This window comes from Pinus tabuliformis, chromosome 1_1 (genome assembly GCF_031772625.1).
Source record: "Pinus tabuliformis cultivar Carrire ecotype Pingquan chromosome 1_1, CPIR1, whole genome shotgun sequence".
NCBI classification, from domain to species: domain Eukaryota; kingdom Viridiplantae; phylum Streptophyta; class Pinopsida; order Pinales; family Pinaceae; genus Pinus; species Pinus tabuliformis.
Genome location: NC_142297.1, coordinates 902,699,905 through 902,723,580, shown reverse-complemented (window position 1 = coordinate 902,723,580; position 23,676 = coordinate 902,699,905). Strand labels below are relative to the sequence as shown.

Genomic DNA, 23,676 nt, shown 5'->3' with positions numbered 1-23,676 from the left:
TTCAGTATTGAGAATAGCCATCTACGATTTATGAATACCTCCCTAGTTAAGAGGGAGTGTTGAAGAAAGTGTGACTAGGTTTGGTCTTCATAAATATGAAATGTACTTTTGATTCTTGTATTTTTTGAAAGAAATAAAATGATTATTATTATTATTGAGCTTGGGTTTCTTGCCAAGAAATTTGTTTTATAGGTTAAGCACTATTTGAAAGTGCTTCTAGATTTGTCCTAGGTCAAGAAGTCAAATAGGGACATTGTCATAATATGAAGACAACATCGAGCATCTTGTAAACTGTAAAAAGAATTATTTTTGTATTTTGCTGAGCCTTCCAAGACCTAGTCGGCTTGCCAGCTTGTCAAGTCGGCCTAGAAGTTGGAATTCGTACCCCTGGAAGACCTATATATAGGAGACAGTTCAACCTCATTTGGACACATTCATTAGTCTCTCTCTCATGCGAAGGAAGAAGCAAAATAGGGCAGCGCAGAAGGCAGAAGAAGAAGAAGTGTTTTGGATTCCTCTCTCTCTTTCTCTCCACATGTGCGAAGAAGAGGGCTGAAATTCTGTAGCTTTTCGATAGGGTTTCCTTGTGAGGGTTCGATTTGATGAACAAGGTTCTAGATCCAGAAGACAAATTAGGTCAAGCGAGCCAGCTGGAGGCAAAGAAGTAGTTCTAGTCCACACGTGCAAAGTAGCAGCTGTTGTCGTGGGGCCAAAGTTGCAGATCTACAGTTAGTGCCGAAAATCTGTGGCTAGAGTTCGAGGAAGTGTTGCTGGAAGAGATTCTGCTGGGTTTGTAAAGCAGTAAAGCAAGCATATTATTGAGAAGTTGATCTTGGTCTTGGAAGGGCTTCAGTGTTGGTCAATGGTCTTGGTATTTGTCAATAAAGAATCTATAAGAAGAGATTGAAGGGTTTTGCTCTCAAGAGGCGGGGTTTTTCGATAGCTTGGAGCCTACATCTTGTGTACCTGTATCTTGTTGATCTTCTTGTTTTGGTAGCTGTTTGATGATTAGAGAACACACTATAATAATAAGAAGAAGAAAATAATCCTGATAAGTAAAAAGACATTACAAGCAGTTATCATAGTTAGAAGAATCATTAATGTTATCTTGCCCTAAATTCATCAACAGATCCCACGGGAGTAGGATTGAAGATTAACCCCCCATTTAAGGTGAGGGAACAAAACCATAGTCAAAGCCCGCCCTTCTTCCAAGTCACCCAATAGCCAAGGCCATAATTGGCCAAATGAAAAACAAGCATAAGCATCCGAATCCACGATGAAAAACTTCCCTTTTGGTTTGTATTGCCAACCTTCTGTCATGTTCTCTCAACAAATGGGTGAGGAAACATACAGATGATGCATGTTGCGGAGATACAGTGGCACATCACATCGGCTACTCGGTGGCTGTCAAGGGCTATTGGTTACTGGCTAGAAAAAGATGAATAGGAGAAAATCTCTCCTAGGGGTACACACTTTTGGTGGGTAACAATGCCATTAACCCAAGTCCTAATCCTATGAGATGCGTAGCTAAAAGGAGAGATGATTGAATTATATTAATCCCTATTCAGTGAAATGCATATACTGTTGGAATTTTTAAGTCTATCTATTAGAAATCCTTCATGTACTGTCTGATTTAATTCTTCCTACTTGTTTTGTTAATTACCAAGTTATTTACCAAGTAAATACTGAAAATAAATACAAGTACATGCTCAACATGTACAGATCATCAACTGAAGGAAACACAAGCACACAAGTGACACCGTTATTTTTGGAATAATGTCCCCGGAAAAACCCAATGCGGGAAAACTGGTGCAGCTATCTGAGGGTTTTATTATTAAGCAGTTTTAGAATACACTTTGGGTGCCAGAAATGGCTCACCCAACAGAGAATGCCCTCGGCAGTAGTACCTCTCAGTCGGAGACAGATATCAGCCCCAATCTGCCCCACGAAATCTCCCAGCGTTAGCCTCTGAAGCCTTTGCATCTCCCACGCTGGCCCTCCTCAAGCTTGCGCAACACCTCGCTGACTCTGCATGGCCTCTGGCAGCTTCTGCGTGGCCTTTAGCTGGCTCTGCGTCAACCTTCTCTCGGCTCTGCGCTGATGTTCCCGGTACTATCTCTGCTTCTCTGCTACTTCATTCATTGCCCCTCAGCTGCAACTCAAATCACTCTTTCGATTTCCTTGGCAAGCCTTGCCTCAGAAAATAAAATTATTGATCAACTCGGTGTGTCCTCCAAGTGACCCTCAAGCCTCCTATTATACTTTTCTCATTGACAAATCAACGGTCGAGATTAAGTCCCTAATCAACGCCTAAGATTAGATCTGGCTTGATGCATGACTTTTGGACCATTCTAACTCAATTTTATATTAATTCACATTAATATTTTATTTTACCTAAGTTTAGACTTAGGGACTCCATTAAAAATATCAATTATTTTAATATCTCTCAACACTCCCTCTTTGCGAGGACTGTGCTCTAGTAATACTCCTCACTAAGCATCACCTTGATCATCCGGCATCGGTCCTTGTGTTGATGCTAGGCCTGCTGCCCAACATCCTCTGTATTGTTGCATCATGTACTGCTACCCATGGCCTTGCCACTGCCATTGCTATATCTGTACAGTAACGCCCTCTGCATTCGTGCTGCTGCCCATGGCCCTGCCACTGCGACTGCCGCATCTGCACTGTAATCCCTCTCATCATGCTGCATTGTGCTGTTCGTAGCACTGCCACTGCTAATTGCTGCACTGCAGCTCAGTTACTGAGAAGTAAGTAACTGATCTCCCAACTCTGACATCTCTATCAGTTCTGCTACTCCTCTTCGGGGTTCCCGTAGCAATGTATAATCCAAGAGGTTGGGCACCTCGAGGATCCTGCCCCTCGTCGCCTGTAGTCCGTCTGACTACAGCACGATGTCTCCCCACTTCCTCTCACAAGGTGCATGAGCACTCGTGGCACAGTCATCATCTGTCTCCACTTCTTTCTTCGCCCTTGCTGGCGCAGCATTGGTCTCAGAAGCGTCTCCCTTGCTCTTCTTCCTCGGACACTAGCTCACATAATGACCCAGTTCCCCACAGTGGAAGCATTTGACCTTGGAGAGGTCCTTCTTCTTTCGTTTCTCCTACTTTCCCTCAGATGCGAGGGCAACATCCTCCTCTTCCTCCTCCTTGATTTTGAACCCCTTGCTGCTGCTTCCTACCTTGGTTAGCCTTCTAATCTCTTCCTGACAAAGAGTTGCTCACAGTTCCTCCCAATCTGGAAGGGTCGATCTGATCGATATACTCTGGACAAATACCTCCTAGTCCTCTGAGACTGTGTTCAATGCGGTCCTCACCATTAATTCCTGATCTGACGTGGCCCCTATGGAAGTCAGCTGATCCTGGATCTCCTTCAATCGACCGAGGAAGATGTCGATTTGTTCTCCTTCAGACCTACCTCAGCATATACCTACCATATATTCATTCAGACCAGGTGCACGGATACTGATTTGAGGATTCTGGGCTGGCTGGTCTTCTGCTTTGGGTTTACCCCATCACCTCAAAAGCAGCGCTGCCATCCAACCTGTAATCTTGTTTAAACAGTACAGGTCTTACACCAAAAGTACCTTCTTAGTACTATGTCCCACCATCAAGCAAGCAACACCGAAGAAGCGATTAATTCAGTAAGTGTGGTAGGGTGAGCTTGCTGAACTCTCGACTAAAGGCCGCTCCTGGACTCTTGTTTAGCTTGTTAGAGCGAATGATCCGCCAGATCGGGGATCTGGTTTTTGTCCTTCCAACGATGAAGGTGCCTTCAACCGAATGGCATTTCAAGCACTCGAGTAAGCTGTGGACGAACACTCATCGCTTACGGCATGGACTACCAGGGTATTTGATCCTGTTTGCTCCCCATGCTTTCGCACCCCAGCGTCAGTGGGGACCCAGAGAGTTGCCACTATAATTCCCTCCCTCCCTGCTTCTGGCTGGAGCTGCGCCTGAAACTGGGTAAGGCTCTCTACAATAAGGGGACTTCGAGTTCCGCCTCCCACTCCCTCGGGGGCTTCTTTAGGTCCAATTCCACCAATTTCGGTTGGGGCGATCCTTACTTGTTCATTGGGAACTAATCTCGCTCCTAAGATATGTGACATTGTTGATTGATCAACTGATATGACCGCAACTGATTTTCTAGTAGCATCTTCCTCTACATGGAAGTATGTTGATACAATTTCGTCAAGGCTTCCCACATCGTATTTGCCATGTCCTTTTCGGCAATATGTGGTACTACATGGTCCTTGACCCCGTCTGGGCCTCGCCATTGCCTCCTCGTACTTATCGTTCTTAGTCGGGTCAATTGGGATCGCTATTGTTTTCAAGGCGAAGTCCTTGAGACGATTTTTGTCTAGAACGGACAAGATCCTGGCCTTCCAGACTACGAAGTTTGAGGCTCCGTCAAGTCTGTACTGATCTCTTACCTCGTTCACTGCCATCTCGTTGCTCCTCTTTTGACTCTTTTAAGTCTCTCTACTTCCCTCTTGGAAGTTCTCGGTGTGACTCCCTCTGAGCCTCGATTTCCCTCCTGGAAACCCCCATGCCAATGTCGAGATGCCCCCACTCTGATCGTTGGTGGAGTTGCACCATTGATCTGGATTTCTTGGTTAGAAATCCTTGGTAGCAACTCACTCCTCCTTGGTCTTGCCCTGTTAGGTATCGTTCTGACCACAGTACCCCACTAGCTTCACATCGCAACTTCTCCACAACCTCCTATGCCCCAGCAAACTGAAGGTTAGAGCCTCTAGACGTTGTACAATCCCGACACCGGCAAAATCCGCACCTCTTGGCCACGTGTGTCAATCGTTCCTAACTGAGAAAGATGACCGAGCACTACGTATGTCAGGTCGCTGATCCTTCTCTCGGCTCAAACTTGATGATGCAGGGATTGCATCACCCCTTCCTTGCTGTTTTTCTGCTAGGAACAACTTCTGTCACTCGGGACAGTGGTTTCTACTACTGTTGCTTTGCTCGGCTGATGCCCTCAGTCCTCCTGTGATCTGCAACCACGCTCTGATACCATGTTGGAATTTCTAAGTCTATCTGTTTGAAATCCTTCATGTACTCTCTGATTTATTTCTTCCTACTTGTTCTATTAATTACCAAGTTATTTACCATGTAAATATCGAAAATAAATACAAGTACATGTTCAACACATATAGATCAATAATTGAATGAAAAACAAGCACACAAGTGACACCGTTATTTTTGGACTAATATCCCCGGAAAAACTCAATGCGGGAAAATCGGTGCAACTATCTAAGGGTTTTATTATTAAGCAGTTTCAAAATACATATTAGGTGCCAGAAATGGCTCACCCAACAGAGAATGCCCTCGGCAGTAGTACCTCTCAATCGGAGACAGATATGACCCCCAATCCGCCCCACGAAATGTCCCAGCGTCAGCCGTTTTGGCCCAACGTCAGCCCAACGTCAGCTTCTCGAGGCTCTGCGTCAGCCTCTGAAGCCTTTGCGTCTCCCACACTAGCCCTCCTTAGGCTCTGCGTAGCTCTTCGCTGCCTCTACGTGGCCTCTGGCTGCTTCTGCGTGGCCTCTAGCTGGCTTTGCATCAACCCTCTCTTGGCTTTTGCGTTGATGCTCCTGGTACTATCTCTGCCTCTTTGCGACTGCATTCACTGCCCCTTAGCTGCAACTCAGATCACCCCTTCGATTTCTTCAGTAAGCCCCGCCCTAGAAAATCGAATTCTTGATCAACTTGGTGTGTCCTCCAAGTGACCCTCAAGCCTCCTCTTATACTTTTCTCGTTGACAATTCAACAACCGAGATTAAGTCCCTAAACAACGACTAATATTAGATTTGGCTTGATCCATGACTTTTGGACCATCCTAACATAGTGTTATATTAATTCTCATTAATATTTTATTTCCCCTAAGTTTAGACTTAGGGACTGCATTAAAAATATTAATTGTTTTAATATCTCCCAAACTGGTTAGATTCTTCCCAAACCATTTCTGGGTATTGGGGATCTCATGTGCTTTAGCCTCTCCACTAATTTTCGTGGCTAGAGCACATTCGATGCTACCCCAAATCAACATATACAAGAAAAGGGAGCTTGCAAAGCAAAACAAAGCATATAAGAAGATGGTAAGAATGGAGTGGAAAGACATTGTGTTGCAGAAGCGTAACTCAATGCACAATGTGCTCCCTTTACAAAGGCGCTCATGCGATGAATATTAGACATAGCCTTACATGTCAACGACACCATTCCTGTGAAGTAAACGCCAGGTGATACCATTGTGTTTTATACTGGGATTTTGATGGGTTTCTTGGGAAATAATCCTTTACGTTGGTACTAGCACACTGAATAGGATTTTTTGATGGTTCGCCCATACATAACCCTGACAAATTGCATAAAAACATAAGCTAGTGTGAAGTTTTGGTGAAGGTACCTAATGTGATTTAGTTAATGGCTTTTACATTGAACATTATTCAATTTTTATGTTGCATAGACTCTTGTACATTTGTTGGATGGTTCCATATAGATACTTTGATCCTCTCCACGATGATGATGGTTGCATAGACATGGTCCTTTGGAGGATTTTGATCACACCTTGTTTCCAAATTTGATTAGGTTGTTCCATCTTCTTTGGAGAATGTTGGATTTCTTAATGACATGGCATCCCTAGTGGGACATTTGATCACCTATTGGAGATGTGATGCTAGACACCCCATGATGATTGGAGACTTCGATGATGATGTCACTCCTTTTGGATCTTCATGTGACCCTTGGGGATGAAACACTGTGATTTTTGGAGATAATGTTTCACTTTTAGAGCCCTTTGCTAGTTGGAGTAGGTTGTCTAATCAAAAAGAGCTTTAATGCCCCAAGTGTGGCCTTAAATCACACATATGAGGAGCATTATTTGAAAGCTTGAGCATTACTCTTCATTTATCATCATAGGGGGTATCATGTACTATGCTCTCTTACATCATGAATATTTTATGTGTTACTTTCTTATCTCTAGGGTTTGTAAGATATAACGATGTTCTTTTATGTTTTGGGGCTTTAGTGGATGAGGAAGTGCTACATCTCTCATATAAATAAGAGAAATGTTTCACTTGTAACTCATTGCTACTTGTGGAGCTATACCATGGTTTGTGTACTTTTTTGTTATTCTAAAATGCTATGGAAGGATGACTAGAGCAACTTCTTATTTTGCAAATTTTTTATGGGTTTTCATGGCTAGTGTTTTGATGGATGATCTTGATTTTGTGAGTAAATGGTCTCTCTAATCTTGTTGGATTTGTTTATGTTGAAGAATTGAACTAGTGTCGGTCTTCATGGTTGTATTTGTCAAAACAAATTTTATTATTAAAGAAAATGACTTATTAAAGCATGGGTTTCATGCTTGGGTCAATGACTTCGAGGTTAAAGCCTCCATTGAAGGCTTCTAGGTTTTGTCTTGAGTCAATAGAGTCATTGTCATTTTTATTAGACCCTTCTTGGGCTTTTATATCATGTAAAAGTAACTATTCTTGAAGGTCATTTATCACCTCTATTAGAGTCGGTCTTGGAGCCCTCCATCAGTGATCAAAACTCTTTGCATTTGCATAGGTAGGTGTCTCATCAGTGTCATGTTTTGCATTCCATTAGGCATGCCATAACCCTGATGGAGGAGCTGGTGTCTTTGTACCCCTCTTGGCATTGCTGGATCAAGTCATATCAGTCATTAAATTCTTTCAAGCTTGTCTTGTTTTGTCTTGAGGTCAAATTCCTAGGTCTAGGGTGTTGGTCATTTATCTCTGCAAGGTCATGTCTCTGAAAGTCCATAAGTGCTCAGCAAGCCAGAGGGAGGATTGTAAAGATGTTTCTTCGATATTTTTATCTTCTACAGTTCATTTTCACCTTGGATTTAAAAACTCTGTTTTTAAAGCCAAGGTCATTTTAAATTTTTGTAAAAGTGATGAAATTCCAAAAAGACTTCAAAAGGGCAGCAGTAACCCTGGTCCCCTTGCCACGATCCCTCAGATGATCTCCCTGCAAAAAGAATCAAGTCAAAGCACTAAAAGAATCAATTTCAGGACAAAGGAAGCCAAAAAGTCAGTTTTAAAAAAGTGTTAATGAGAAAACTTTAGAAAGTGGGTTTGAGCATGAAATTTTTTCAAATAAAACTTATAAACACTCAAACTCCCTCCTTTTACTCTCATTGTGCATCCAAGGCATTGGCAAGTGAGAGTGAGCAAGTTCCAAGAGCTTTGGGCGAAATCTGGTCGAAATCGGGCTCAAGACAGGCGCGCGACCCGTCAGCGTCATTCCAGCAGTGTATTTTGTAACGGGCGCGACTCGTCAAGGTTTCCCCTGCAAACTCAAACCGAAATCGTTCAAACCTCCTCCAAATCTTCAAGATTGTATGAGCATAGAATTCAGCACTTTTAAAGGCAGAAACAGCAGTACATTTTGTCCATTCTGCTCCTCAAACATGTCAGAAACTGAAACATATGAGCAGAGTGATGACCATTCATCATCTCCAGAGATTGAGGTACAGAGGAGGCCACATAAAGGTGGAAAAGGTGGACATCACAGGCAAGAGGAGCCCACATCTTTAGCAGAATTACAGGCCTGTCCTATGGCAGTCTCTTGCTTTCAGTATATTTCATGTTATGAGTTCTGTGAGAGGATCTCTCGTATTTAGCACCACAGAGAGTTGGCTCGCCTGTTTGTTTTACACTTGCATGATAGACATGTCAACCTTGTCGGGGTAGATTTCACATTGACACCTGAGGTGATTGCACAGGCCACAGGGATACCTAATGTTGGAGAGGTATGGAATAAACGCAAGGTGCTGGACAGTGTTCATTTTGAGCCTTTTGTCAGACCAGCACTCATGAGACACTTGACAGGAGTGTTTCCTTTCAAATTTCTCAGGAGTGAGTATGCTCCCATCATGAGGCTCATTATGCATTATTTTACTTGTGAGGGCAGATTTTCACAAGTATATTCATATCATATTCGCCTCTTGATGCACTTCACCCGAGTGAGGATGATGAACATCCCTGTTTTCTTCTACCAGAACATTGAGAAGATGGTGTCCATGATGCAGAGGAAGAGCCCGACACAGCAGTACAGGAGCCTTTATCATTATGGTTTGATTTAGCTAGTGGTATTGCATCAGTTGACTCAACAGGGCATCTCTTGGGAGGAGTTCATTTCTCGAGAGTTTTTCACAGCACCACCTTCACCACATCATGGGGTTGTTCACGAGGAGGGAGGATCATCACAGCAGCATGACATCCCTGCCACTAGACATGTCAGCTCCTCACCTCTGGTTACTTATCAGAAAGGCCCGAGGGCCTTATTTGCAGCAGCTAGGCGAGTACTATCTCCACAGCACGTGGAAGGGGTCTCGCCTTCATCATCGGCTCAACGAGTGTTATCTCCACATCAGGTGGAAGGGGTCTCGCTTTCTTCACCAGCACAGGTACCACAGAGGGGCAAGCAGCCCAAGATTGATGAGGGGCCATCAGGAGTTCCAGATATTGAGCTTGTTGATCTTGAGGCCATTTCTCCGAGCCAAGAGGCAAAGGAGGTCATTCAGCATCTCAAAGCTGAAAATGATGCCTTACAGAGGAGATTAGAGGGTGCACAATGGACCATTACATACCTGGAGCAGCGCAACAAACAGTTAGAGGAGGAGAAAGCACTTGATGAGCTGTGGAGGATTCGTAGTGACCGAATTTTGAACCGAAGAAGACCCGGTGACCCATTGCTCGCTGACCGAGAGTCCATGCTCATCCAGGCAAATACACACTTAGAGAGGCTGTTGGCTAAGGCCAACCAAGAGAAGAAATTGCTGAGGAACATGAAAAACCATTACTGGGCAAGAATGCATGTGTGCAAGGCAAAGATGAAAATGTTTCAAAGGCGGTTGTCCGAGGCCCTAAAACGAAAAAAGAAGACCAATCCACTCTGTATCTTGGCTGAGGCTTCCCTCAAAGATCAAGGCACTAATTAGCTCAGCCACAGCACAAATCCAAAAAATTTTGAAATTTTGGGTGAATTTGGGCAATTTTTGGCATTTGCAGGTTTTTCCCATTAACGGGTCTCACCCCCCGCGCGACCCTTCATCATGGCAACTCAGTTTGGCAAAAACTCAGCATTTCCGGATTTGTCATGCAAAGTTACACATGCCTATGAATGGACTTGAGATTTTATGGAGTTTTGGGCCTCCAAAAGGTCAAAAAACTAGCAAAAAATGACTTTCTGCCCCTTTTTTGAGTTGCAGAAAGCAGTCTTGGGAGAATTGATTTTTGACTGGGCAAATGAACTCCAAATTCAGAAATTCGAGTTGGGTTGGAAAGTAGACTCACAGACCTTTCCAACAAGCCCACTTTTGCTCAATTTGGACACCTGTAAGTGCCTCAAACAGGGCTCCAAAGGCGCGCGACCCGTCAGGCAGGGGCGCGCGACCCGTTAGGCAGATTTTGCCAGATTGCACTGTACAGCCCAGAAAACGCAGATTTGACTCAGTTTGACTTTTTGGGGTGAAATTTGATTCTCTTTGATGTAATTATTGTACTTGTAAGGCATTTTTACTCTTATGTAACACTTCTAGAACATTCATTCATGAAAAGGGTAAATATTAAATGAATGAATTGGTTTCCAAGTTTATAGAGGCAAGTTGTTTTGACTGCCTAGTTTGTAGTGCTTAGTTTAGAAGTGGTTGAAACAACTCCTAGGATAGTGAGCTCGACCCATGGAGGCAGGGAAAGAGGTTAGATCATCTATATTATGTACTTTTTTGCTCATTTTCATGGTTGGACTCTTGAGGGAGAAGCTATCATTGTATTATTCACTGTATCTCTGCAATTTTTGGCTAAGGAAGACCAGGGTTTTGCAGTCCTCTTTGGGATTCTTGTGGACTCATGTGTTGATGGTGTGTTTCTCAATGTACTTGTAAGCTTGTTATGTGATTCATTTCCTTTCTTTTACTTCTGCACATTAAACAAATGAAGTGATAAAGTAAGAATTCATGCCTGCCATGCTCTGCTTTTAAGTTTGTTTAATTTCAATGTTTTCTTCTGTCTGAAGAGAATTCAAAGTTATTGTTTGCTCTCTTTAACTCTTCATCTTTCATTCCTGACCATTCACCTCAGTTAAAGGCATCAACACTGTCTCCTACCTCGCCCCAAGGAACCCCCTGCAGAAATTGTGTCCAATCCCCGCACCCGAAATTGCCCTCTCCTCAATTTGCCACCAAAAACCCAAAAAAAAAACCCCAAATCAAACTCTTTGATCAGTTTACTAGCCTAATATCAGTGTTACCTTGTTGGTCATCTCATCCATTGAAGATTTTACAGAGATAGACCGGAGAGAGCCTTCTCCTGCCCCGTAGGGCTAGCTACGAGGCTAAATGGTTTGATGTTGCTTTGAGGTTTACCTTTCTCAGCCTGAGGTGAAATTTCAAGCGATAACAACCTCCACACCAAGTTGGCCCTGTCTTGATGAAGTTGGCCTGGATTAGGGCTATTTGACCCAACATAAAGACTATATATAGAGAGGCAGCTCGACCTATTTGGAGCACTCACTCGTCAAGTTCAATCTACAAGAGAAAGAAGCAGAGAATAAGAACGCAATAGCTGGAGATGGAAGAAAGAAGTTGGAAAGACCTAAATCAAGTTCTTGGGCAATCTATCTTTGACACGTGCAAAGTTTCTGGGATGTAGCTGGGACGGAAATTCTGAATCTAGGTTTTGTCTTGAGTCAATAGAGTCATTGTCATTTTTATTAGACCCTTCTTGGGCTTTTATATCATGTAAAAGTAACTATTCTTGAAGGTCATTTGTCACCTCCACACCAAGTTGGCCCTGTCTTGATGAAGTTGGCCTGGATTAGGGCTATTTGACCCAACATAAAGACTATATATAGAGAGGCAGCTCGACCTATTTGGAGCACTCACTCGTCAAGTTCAATCTACAAGAGAAAGAAGCAGAGAATAAGAACGCAATAGCTGGAGATGGAAGAAAGAAGTTGGGAAGACCTAAATCAAGTTCTTGGGCAATCTATCTTTGACACGTGCAAAGTTTCTGGGATGTAGCTGGGGCAGAAATTCTGAATCTACTATAGGTTCGAAATTCTTTTTCTAGGGGCCTAAAATCTGTAACTGGGGGCTGAAATTCTGGATTGAAATTGCATCTGGGAAGCTAATACTTGGAGACTTCGGCATGGGTCATCTACAAGGAGGAAGGGTTGACTTGGTGATTGGAGGTCTTTGTTTAGGTCTAAAGGGTCTTGGTTTGTCTCATCTCGATTTGAATCTACTAGTGGAAGAGATGGACTGGGTTTTACGCTTGGAGGGGTTTGCCTTGACTGAGTGCCTACATCTTGTGTCTCTTGTTCTTGTGATCTTCATATACATTTTATTTGGTAATTGCTTGATGAAAGATAAACTAATAAAGAAGTAAAAGAAGCCAACATAATTCACAAGTAATTATCAAGAAAGAGGAATCAAACCCTAAGCATTATTTTCTCAACAGTTTATGGATGATTATAGAGTTTAATTTTTCCAATGGAGAGGGTGCATTCACTTAGTGTGTTTTTGGGAAATCTGTTCTTGAGAATAGTAGGAAGATTTCTAGTGGAGAAACCAACCTCCATTGAATTTCTTGGATTTTGTAAGACACTAGGTAGATCTTCTAGGACTAGCAGTGGACAACCTTAGATATGACCATAGATCCTCTTACTTTCTTGTCAAGGGAGTCCTTAATTGACGCCATATGCCTGAAAAGTGAGTGGGCACTATGCTCTCTTCCAAAAGTCAATCATAAATCCAAAATTTTAGTTTTCACTTTCTATTGTAAGGTTAATTTGAGATTTATAACAACTATATTTTCATTTTTAGACATAACTAGGCTATAAATGTCTAGGTTATTGCGCATTTGCATGGTAAAATAGATCTTATAATCATATTGTGTATTATTGATATATTTTACAACCCTTTTAGGGTTAGAGTTCTTGCATATTAGGATTGTTATATGCAATTTAATTTTTAGAATTAATGTGTTGATTAAACCTGTTACCGCTAATGTCAGTAGGGATACATATATTTTTACATTGCATTATGACCATTGTAAGTCAAGGTCACAAGTCAAAATCTTTGTAAACAACTATGTGTCTTTGTATCTAGGTGTCCTAGGCCTTTTGATAGTTTGTCATGGTTTGTCCTTTTGGGCTAAGTCCTTAATTTCTTTGTCCTGTATAGGATTGGGGAATTCTGGATGGATCTTACGGGTCTCCGGGTTTGAAGGAAGTTTGGTTATGTGGGGGTGATCATTGATGTATGGGCTAGTTCAAACCATGTCAAGGTGCACCTATGTCTTACATCATGGTTATTTGTGTCATCGAGTTTGTTTGTGGCCTCAACCTTGGTGCAATATTCCTTGGATAGTATTCAACATGTCAATCTCACAAAATTAAATTTTTCACATTTCCCAAGGTAGTTCATGTTTCTCGATGCAAGTGGTGGTCCTAGAAAGTCAAAATAACATTCGGGTACGAAAATGCCCAAAATAGTGAGATGACATGCCACAATGATTTTTTTCCAAACAATGAAGGCATGTTGCAATTATAGGTGGTCAACATTGGTCAAATGGAATGTAAGTCTTACAGGTTGCAGAACAAGGGAAGGACTTGTCAGAATGTTGCATGCATTACATCAAAATTGATCTACAAGACAAGAGGAACAAAATCCATGTGATAGACTTGAAAATTGCTAAGGGCATTAGATATCTAGTGATTTAGTTTGATGACATGTCATAGAGGGTGGTGATGTGGCAATGCAAGGTACTATTTTTGCCAATGGGGCTAACTACAAGTGAAATTAGGCCAAATATCAACAAAATCTGGTGAAACATATGCAAAATGTTGGTTGTGGAGCCTTATTTTCTTTTTGATTTAGAGTTCTTTCTTTTCTAGTCGTGTTTGGACCTTAGTTCCCGATAGGGGCTATAGGGTGGTCTTGCCTGCCTACTATTTTGTCGCTAGGGTGCCCAAGAGAGGCGATGAGAATTCCTTGGAGCCCCCTTGAAAGAAATTTTTATAAAAATCACCTTGTAGAATATTGTAGTTTCATAATCAATGTGGACTCTTCATCATTAGGTAACATATATGTTGGTAGATGTTATGTTAAGGTTTTTTTCCCAACAAGGAAACCCTCTATTTATGAGCGGATTTTATTGAGATTGTGTATTATTGAGAGTGCATTGTAATTGAAAGGGAACACACTATGAGGGAGAGATGAGGAGGTTGTAATAGATGTGCTACAAGTTGTTTCCCTTCATTTTGTTGGATGGGTTAAGAGGAAGGATTGGCTATTTTTTTTTAATGTACCCCAAATTGGGTGAAGCATGCATATTGGTGTCTCCTTTGTATTGTTTCATCCCATGTCTTAATTTTGCATTCAGTTTGATTTTATTGCTTTGTGATTTTTTTCCTAACAACTGGTATTAGATTTGAAGGTCTATTTGGGTGATAAAAGTCATAGAAAAGGAGGATTCCTAGTTTGTGTGGGAGCAATGGGAGAAGAAGGTTTCAGGGTTGAAAAGTTTAATGGCCGAAACTACTAGCAATGGAAGATGAAAATGGAAGAACATCTATATCAGAAAAAATATTTTTCTACCATAGGGCATGGTAACAAGGAAGCCAACAACTAATAAAGACGAAGAATTGGAGATTTTTGACAAGGAGGAACTACAAAAATACGGTTGTGCTTGGAAACATTGAAGACTTTCAACATTCCAAAAGGAATGACAACAAAGGGTTTGGTGAAACATTGGGTAAACTGTACGAAAAATTCTCAGCTTCCAATAAGGTATTACCGTATTTCTTATCATGCATTTATTTATGATGAAGATGTCAGAAGGTGGGGTTTGTTGTTGATGATTTAAATGAATTTAAGACAGTTACCAGTTAAGTTCTATAGGAGTAACCTTTGATGATGAGGTTAGGGGTCTTTTGATTTTGTGTTCATTGCCATAAAATTATAATGGCTTGGTCATGGTTGTGAGTAATTCTGTCTTTGGTTCACCATTCAAACAATTTAAATTTTGATGATGTTGTTGGTGATATCCTTAGCGAGAAAATGCGACAAAAAAACACTAGTGAGACATCAAGTAATGCTTTGACTATGGAGAAGAGGGGAAGACAAAGGGAAAGAGGAAAGAGCACCAAAAATTGTGGAAAGTCTAGGAAAGGGTAGATCCAAATCTAGAGGGAGGTTAGAATGTTGTCATTGTGGGATGAAAAAACACAAGAAGAAGAAACACTGTTGGTCTTGTTAGCTAGAACCAAATATCAGGGAACCAAGAGATTGGTTGACACTGTCACCTTATCAACCTTTCTGCTACTATTTACTGGTATTCAACCATGAGGGAGGCTTCCCTAATGGCCACCAAAAAGATATTCAATGTGTGTAGCTCAAGGTGATTGGATGAGGTCTAAAGATTAGGATACAATGTCAGCGGATCCTAGAGGGCCCAAGTAATTTTTATCAAAATCAAGTACTCTATTCTTAGAGACCAAATTAGAGCGTTGTTATAGCTTATAAGTTAGGGTTTCATAATTTTTCAATGTTAAGGCAAGTGATGCAATATAAGAGCCAAAAGAAATGTCTTTTGGTTTTTAATCAATAGAGGAGGCAAGACCTTCAAATAGATACCTAGGATATAGGTTTTATAGTGTAGTTTATGCCTGAAACTATGCATAAACAAGGAGGGGAAGATGAAGTTAGTCGTAAAAGAGGGATTTAACAAGCAAATAATGCTAGATTTTGCTTTTATGTAATTATTAAATGCATTTCTTACATTAAGGCCAATGATACATTGAACATAAAATAATTTTTAGCATTTTTCGACATAAAATCCTAGCCCTAACGCTAGATATTTAGGAAATAGAAAGGAGAAATTTATTAAAGAAAAAGGTTTTGATCGATGTTACTGTGACTAAATTAATGAGAATGGCATTGTCTAAGGAAGAAGGGATGACTAGGGCATTTGCTTCAAACCTTGGTCATTTCCTTACAAGGAGAGAATTTGAATTTAAGGGTTGCACACTTGGAGTTCCATTAAAGGATTCTAGGAAAACAATTTTACAATTTTACAAATCATAGAGGAGGAATATTTCAATATAAATTTAGCAGTTATGTCATGGCACAATTAGAAGCCCTACTAGACAAAGATAATATGCAAAATATAGAAAATATGTGGTAAACATACAAAAATTTCCAATAGAAATACTTCAATCAATCCCTTGAAATGATCTCCAAGAAAATACTCTCTCCAAGAGAGTCACACAATAAAAAGATAACATTTTAGCCCAAATAGAGACAAGGAGAATAATTTCCACTCTTTAGAGAGCAGTGTGATGACTGAGTGATGATGTAAAATGAAATAAGGCCTCTTCTATTTATATGACGTCTAACACCCCTTATTTGCATAATTTTACAAGCAAAGACCTAAAATAAGTTTTTCGTGTGTCAAAGATGTTGACCAGGTTGGGAGAATGGGCCACTAGAGAATAATTATTCTTCCTGTGTCAAAGATGTTGACCAGTTGGGAGGATAGTCATAGAATCCCAGGATCACTGAGTTGAGTGTGTGGCTTCTAGCATCAGGCTTAGTCTCTCCATATTGGATGAGGAGCTCATTTAGCATCAGGCCCAGTTGCTCAGTAGAGTGTGGCCTTTGGAGTTTCACCACGAGTCAAAAAGATTCACCAAGATGGTGAAAGAATACTAGTATGGGTCAGGAGTTCTGACCAGTTGGGTTAGTGGTACTTGCAAGTTGTGGTTACTAGCTGATGCTGAAAATGTTAGAGTTTCCAACTAGTTGATGCTGAAAATGTTAGAGTTTCCAACTAGTTGATGCTGATTTTGATGATGATGCTGATGATTTATGTCAGAGTTGCAGATTAGATGATGATGATGATGTAAGAGATGCTGATGAGATGATGATGTTGTTAGAGATGTTGACGAAATGATGTTGATGCCAGAGATGTTGACAAGATGTTGATGATTTTGTTATAACCTTTTCATAAAGAAATTTGTCAGCTTGATAACGCCTATGACAATCATTATGAATACATCCCTAGTTAAGAGGGAGTGTTGAATTTTGTAACTATGGTCGGTCTTTGTAATGTATATTTTGGCCCTTGATGTATTTATATTGATTATTGTAAAGCAGGTTCTTCATGCTAGAGTCAAAAGTGAAATATATTTTTGAGTGATATCCATTTGGACTTTTAAGAAGAAGAAAATTTGAATTTTTGGAAATAAATTTTTGGCTCCAAAGTTTGTCAAGCCGGCGTCCCTCCAAGACAAGTCAACCTAGGCAAAGGACATACCCATTCGACCACATATAACACTATATATAGACATTCAACCTCCTTCCCAAGGCAACAATTCAATATCTCTCATCAAAAATCTTTTGGGTGTCCATGCGAAGGAAAAGAAGGACAAGTAGGTCGAAAAGGATGACGAAATTCACATCTATCTCTCTAAATAGCTCACATGTGTGGAAGGATTCGCTCTCTCCAAGAGCTAGAACCAACTATGATATATTGTGACAATTAAAGCTGTGTAAATATTTCAGAGAATCTTGTATTCTATGACAGGTTGAAGCACATTGAAATCAAGTACCACTACATCCATGATATGGTACAAAAGAAAGTAATGAGGGCCGAGTACATCTCCACTGATGAGCAGACAATTGTAGTGCCCCTCTCCAGTTGATTGACCTTGATATGACATGACATTAACAGTGATTTAGCCTCAAGGCTCACAAATTATTCTTTGGGGACCTCAGGTTGGGGATCCAAACACTTAACTCTACTATTAGTGGATGTGATGGATGTGTTTATTTCCTGTGCGATATTATGATGATGATATCTTTGATGTATATGTATTATTTCTACTGATGTTATGTTGATGATACCTATGATGGACGTGCTCCTTACGTTGGCTACTTATATTAGTTCTAGTTCATGATGAACAATGATGTGAATGACTAGGAGTTGTTAATGATGCTATTATGACAATGACTAACGTTGAGAAACCTTGTTACTGATGACTATTGAGTATGGCAGGAAACCATTAGAGGCACTCGCATATGACGAGTTGATGACACCTGGTTTGATGAAAATTCATATTATTTTATTTTGAAATTCTAAGTCGATCTTGAAACCTGCCATATATGTTTAACTATATTATGATGATATGTTAATGGTTGCAGTCACAGATTAGTTGCTTGACCGAATGACTCACATATGGGTGATGGGGTTGTACAGGTGGATGGAACTACATGGGAGGGGTGGGATAGTGTCCCTGATCTCACCCACTATCACTCCTGCCGTGACTTGGGCTGGAAGGGTGAAACACCTTCGCCTTGAAGATCACGATGCCATGAGGGCAAGTCCCAGAGTTGGGTCGCTCATGAAGATTTTACCAGGGGGCGCGCATCAAGGTGGATTCCTTGATCCCCGACACCATTAGTCTCACTATAGCAGGCAACATAAGAGGTGATAGTGGTCTATGACGTTGCACCTATACTTTCCCCTCGTAGTCACTGAATGCTTGAAGGGCAAGTGGTGTGGCACCCTTGGAACTTCAGGGGAATTTCTTGAAGGGCATGACCAACTTGGCACCCTTGGCATCACAAATAAACTATTAGGTGTGGCACCCTTGGAACTTCAAGGGAAGTTCTTGAAGGGCACAACCAAACTTGGCACCCTTGGAATCAGTGTTGCATGAAGCCCCCCCCCCCCCCCAAACGGTTCCAAGCCCCGAAGCGCGTCTCGTACGGAAGCGCCTAGGAAGCTTGGCCGGAAGCGGCGCTTCCGAATTTGGAAGCGCCGCTTCGGCTTTTTTAGCCGCTCCCTGGAAATTTGGAAGCGTTGTACGGAACGCTTCCGAAGCGCCGAAGCGTGCTTCGTACAGCGCTTCGGGCGTCGGAAGCGTGGCGCTTCAGAGGAGGAAGCATGGAGCTTTGGAGGAGGAAGCGTACGCTTCCTGTATGCTTCCATACGCTTCTAGAAAAGCTTCCGGAAAAGCGTTTAGAAAATCGTTTTTTTTCAATTTTTTTTTTAATTTTAGGTGAGTTTGCTTGTTGGTGGTGGGTCCACCTTGGGTTAGGGTGACGAATGAAGGCAAAAAAATATATAAATATAGCAGATGCTTCCTCATGGTAATGTTAAATTCTTAAAGTAAAAGTGACATTCTCCTTTATTTTTCATTTTCATCCTTTTACTTAAATTTTTAACATTACCATGAAATGCCTCAGGATGTTTGAGAGTGGTTCCAGCGTCATTGGACTTCATATGGAGAAAATAGAATTTCATATCCTATTCAAAATTCAGCAGACTTAACAGTTTTAAGGAATTCAGGATCAATGGGATTGTGGCATTTCATTAGATTATATCAGGTATGAAGGTATGCGATTAGCATTTAATCAAGAGCACCAAGCCCCATATGTACCCTAGTGTTGGTGGTGTTAATTGTTGACTCCTTTGTCACGCGGCACGCCCTTAGCAAAAAATTACCTTTCAATCAAGTCAAAATCATCGATCAAACATGTTAAGCTTTTTCTACCATATTTTAAGTCTTGAATTAGGTAGTTTGATCAAAATTGGGCAATGTTGACTAATATCCCTAGACAATCGAGGTAGAGGCAAAGGCTAGGCAAGAGGAGAAGAATCTAGATTCTAGATCATTAATGTACAATGGATGTTATATCTATCTTGATTTATGCAAAAATATGCATGTTTTCATGTCTTCTACAATTAATTTGGTATTTGGGATGTTTGTTTTGAGTATAAATGCAAATATATATATATATATATATATATAGCAGACGCTTCTGCGGACGCTTCGCTTCCTAGATTTTTGGAAAATGACGCTTCGGCGTCCCCGCTTCCAAAAAACGCTTCCGCTTTGTGCAACATTGCTTGGAATCATTAAAAATAAATTAAATAATAAATATTAGCAAGGAATGAAAACTAGGTAAATTTACATCAAGGGTAAATGATGTTAGAAACCAAGGTAATTAAATCAAAAATAAAACTTGGATTAAGAGGATCATAGGAAGAAATAAAATAGAGTACCTTAAAAACTCTACCCTTTCCATGTTGGAAAATACTAGGTAGATTATGTGGTTTAATTAGGTAAACGGGGAAAGAGGGACATAATTGTAAGGATAAAGATAAATCCTAAACTAATTAAACCTAATTAAGAAAATAGGAAGGTGAATTAAAATAAGAATAATAAATTAAATTTAGAGAAATATAGAGAACCTCCATGTGGCAATAACCAACATAAGAATATCCATCTAAGAGATAACCTGAGTTAAATTAGGGAGTAGATAGGGGATAAAATCTTGACTCATTAATTGACTTCAAGTAATGAACACAAATTAAGGAATAAAAGGGGGGATAAAGAGACAACTAGGAGAAGAAATAGGAATCTTGTTGAGGTGAGGAAAATATTAGTTTTAAATAAAAAGTTAAGTAAATAATTTTGGGTGACCCTTGATGAGAGAGTGACACATGGGTAGGTGAATAATCAAGCTATTGAATTATAAAATAATTAATTAATTATGCATGACATGCCAAGTGTCACCTATGAGGACTCCTATAAAAGAAGGGGCAAGCCATGGGAGAAGGGACCTTTTTTTTTGGAACCCTATTGTTGGATGGATGAGATGATGTCAGAGCAGTGATTACGAAGCTATAGTGAGTTTGGTGAGGTAGTGGATTTTAGAGAGGGGACTCTTGAGCCAAGGTGTGCTCTCCTCTACTAGCTAGTGCTTTCCTCCATTGTACAACCCCATTGCAGCTTGGGGGCCCGCGGGGAAGAAGAGTACCCAAGGAGTAGGTTGGGAGGTTAACTGGTGGGTCTTTGCATTTGGATCAAGCGCGTCATCATTCACTCGCGGAGGTGACCGGCAACAAGGGAATACCAGTAACAACAGAGCAAGCGGAGTCTCGCCTTCTGGTGAACGGTACATATGTATTTCATTACTATTTGATCTTAGTTAAATGTATGTAAATTTTATGATATGTTCTGTGAAATGAAATTCAAGGATGTGTTAAACAGTGCTGAATAAATTTGAATTCCCAATGTTTTTCTCTACTGGTTGTATTTTAATATACATATGTAGTATAGAATATGGTCCTTACACTAAGAATATGGTCCTTACAACAACTAATATTTTGACGAAGCCTTTGTCCAGAGAGAAGTTGATATACTTTAGGGACATGTTGGGGCTTGTGGAGATTTCCCCTCTCGTTAAGAAGGAGTGTTGTTTTGATTGCATCATCGACAATCATTCTCCTTGTGTCAAAGATGTTGACTAGTTGGGGAGAATGGTCCATTAGAGGACAATTATTCTTCCTGTGTCAAAGATGTTGACCAGTTGGGAAGACTAGTGCTAGAAGCCGAGGATCACTCAGTTGAGTCCGTGGCTCTCAGCATGAGGCTTAGTCTCTCCAGATTGGATGAGGAGCTCATTTAGCATTAGGCTTCTAGGACTATTCTTCCCAACTGGTCAACATCTCCATGTTGACCAGTTGTGCTTCTAGGACTATTCTAGGTAGAGTGTGGCCTTCGGAGTTTCACCACGAGTCAAAGAGATTGACCAGGATGGTGAACCAATACTAGTCTAGGTCAAGAGTACCGACTAGAGCTATGTTGACTAATTGATGCTAAATGTTGTGCCACATGTCAAGAATACTAACTAGGATTATGGGTCAGTGGTACTGACCAATTGTGGCTACTTGTTGGTGTTGACAATGTCAAAGATTCCAAACAGTTGATGTTCATATTGATGATAATGTTAGAGATGATAACAAGATGATGATGATGTGGGAGACGCTGGCAATATGTTGATGATTTTGTTATAACCTTTTCATAGATAAATTTGTCAACTTGAGAACACCTATGACAATTATTATGAAAACCTGCCTAGTTAAGAGGGGGTGTTGAATTTTGTAACTATGGTCGGTCTTCACAGTGTATATTTTAGCACTTGATGTATTTATATTGATTATTGTAAAGCATTTTATTCATGCTAGAGTTAAAAGAAAAATATATTTTTGAGTCATGTCCATTTGGACTTTTAAAAGGTAGAAAAATTTTTGAAAATGAATTTTTGGCTCCAAAGCTTTCAAGTCGGCCTCCCTCTAAGACAAGTTGGCACAGGCAAAGGACACACCCATTCGACCCAGCAGAACACTATATATAGACACTCGACCTCCTCCACAAACCATCAATTCAGTCTCTCTCATCAAGATTGTTATAGGCATGTAAGCGAAGGACAAGAAAGATAAGGAGGACGAAATTAATCTCTCTCTCTCTATCTAACTTGCACGTGTGGAAGGATTCTCTCTCTCCAGTTTGCATTATTTTCTGGGCAGTTGCAGTTGTAGGGCTTATTTCTCTGTGCAGCTGTAGGGGGGTTGAAATTCTAGCTTTTTGGCAGTTTTTGGGAGTCTGAAGTTCGACCTAGGGCAGAACAAGAAGGAGAGTTGTTAGACTAGATTGGAAGGGTTGTCTTGGAGGGTTTGACCATAGATTTGTTGAAGGTCAGTTTGACCTAGTTGTTGACTAGAAGTCTAGGTATATCTTTTGTTGAATGGAAGAATTTCTCTATTGAAAAGGTTGCTAGTTTTTCCCAGGGTAAATCTTGTGCTCTCTTATGCATTGTGATCTTTACTGTTCTATTGCTTTTATATGGTTGAATTTTCTGAAGTATAATTGTTTAACGATATACGGGAAAAATTAAAAGAAGATCGACATCACTAGAAGTAATTATCAATTTTTAGAAATACTGTGCTTGTATCTATTTCACTTGCGAACTCCACATGGCTCCTCATATTGTGAGTGAAAATCATAGTAGCATGCATGGACCCTGACAATGCTACTAATTTTATCGGTTACAAAACTCTGGTTTAATTCTTAGAAACAATGCTGTTTTTCATTGGCAATTACTAGCTAAGGGAAGTGTTTGTAGTTCCTTGTTTGCAATATTGATTCCCTAATCATCATAAATTATCTTAGAAACGTCATACACTCAAATCTATATATTGCCTCAAGTAAACCACGTTGTCATCATCTCGAGTGCTATACCTTAATGGTGGTATTGTGAGTGGTTAATACAGGAGTCCTTAGTCTTGCTTTCCTCTTTCCTTACAATTGCTTGAAGCTACCAAGGAAACCTACCTTGTGTATGATCTTTCCTCACTAGAGACAGAGAAGTGATTTCCTAGGTGATAGTAAAAACGCCTCCATGTTACACTTTTCTTAGGAACTTGTGGAAAGCTGTGCACTAAGGTGCTGATTTGTGATAATATTTTGCTGCCATTTTGGGGTAGAATTGACTCATTCTCCTTGGAGATCAGAAGTCTATACAATAATTGATTTGATGAGCTTACACCAAAGCCTTACCTAGTATGTTCATTTGGCAACTCCACATCAAAGGAACCAAATTGTTGAAATATCCTCCTTGGACATATTTAAAAGCACACTAATCTTATCAAGGTGTATAAAAGAAGAGATCTACAAGTTTCTCTTGTAGTAAAAGCTCCTTATGGTAAATGCTAAGAAGCTTAGCTATAGCTCCAACGACTTTGCTACCATGGGTTATCAA

The 23,676-nt window shown here is 40.6% G+C and overlaps 1 protein-coding gene across 2 annotated transcripts in view; it reads left to right on the top strand.

Moving 5' to 3' along the window:
• UVR8 (Regulator of chromosome condensation (RCC1) family protein) overlaps positions 1-23,676 on the top strand; it is a 430,618-nt gene that overhangs the window by 129,743 nt on the left and 277,199 nt on the right. The gene's annotated exons all lie outside the window — the stretch shown is intronic.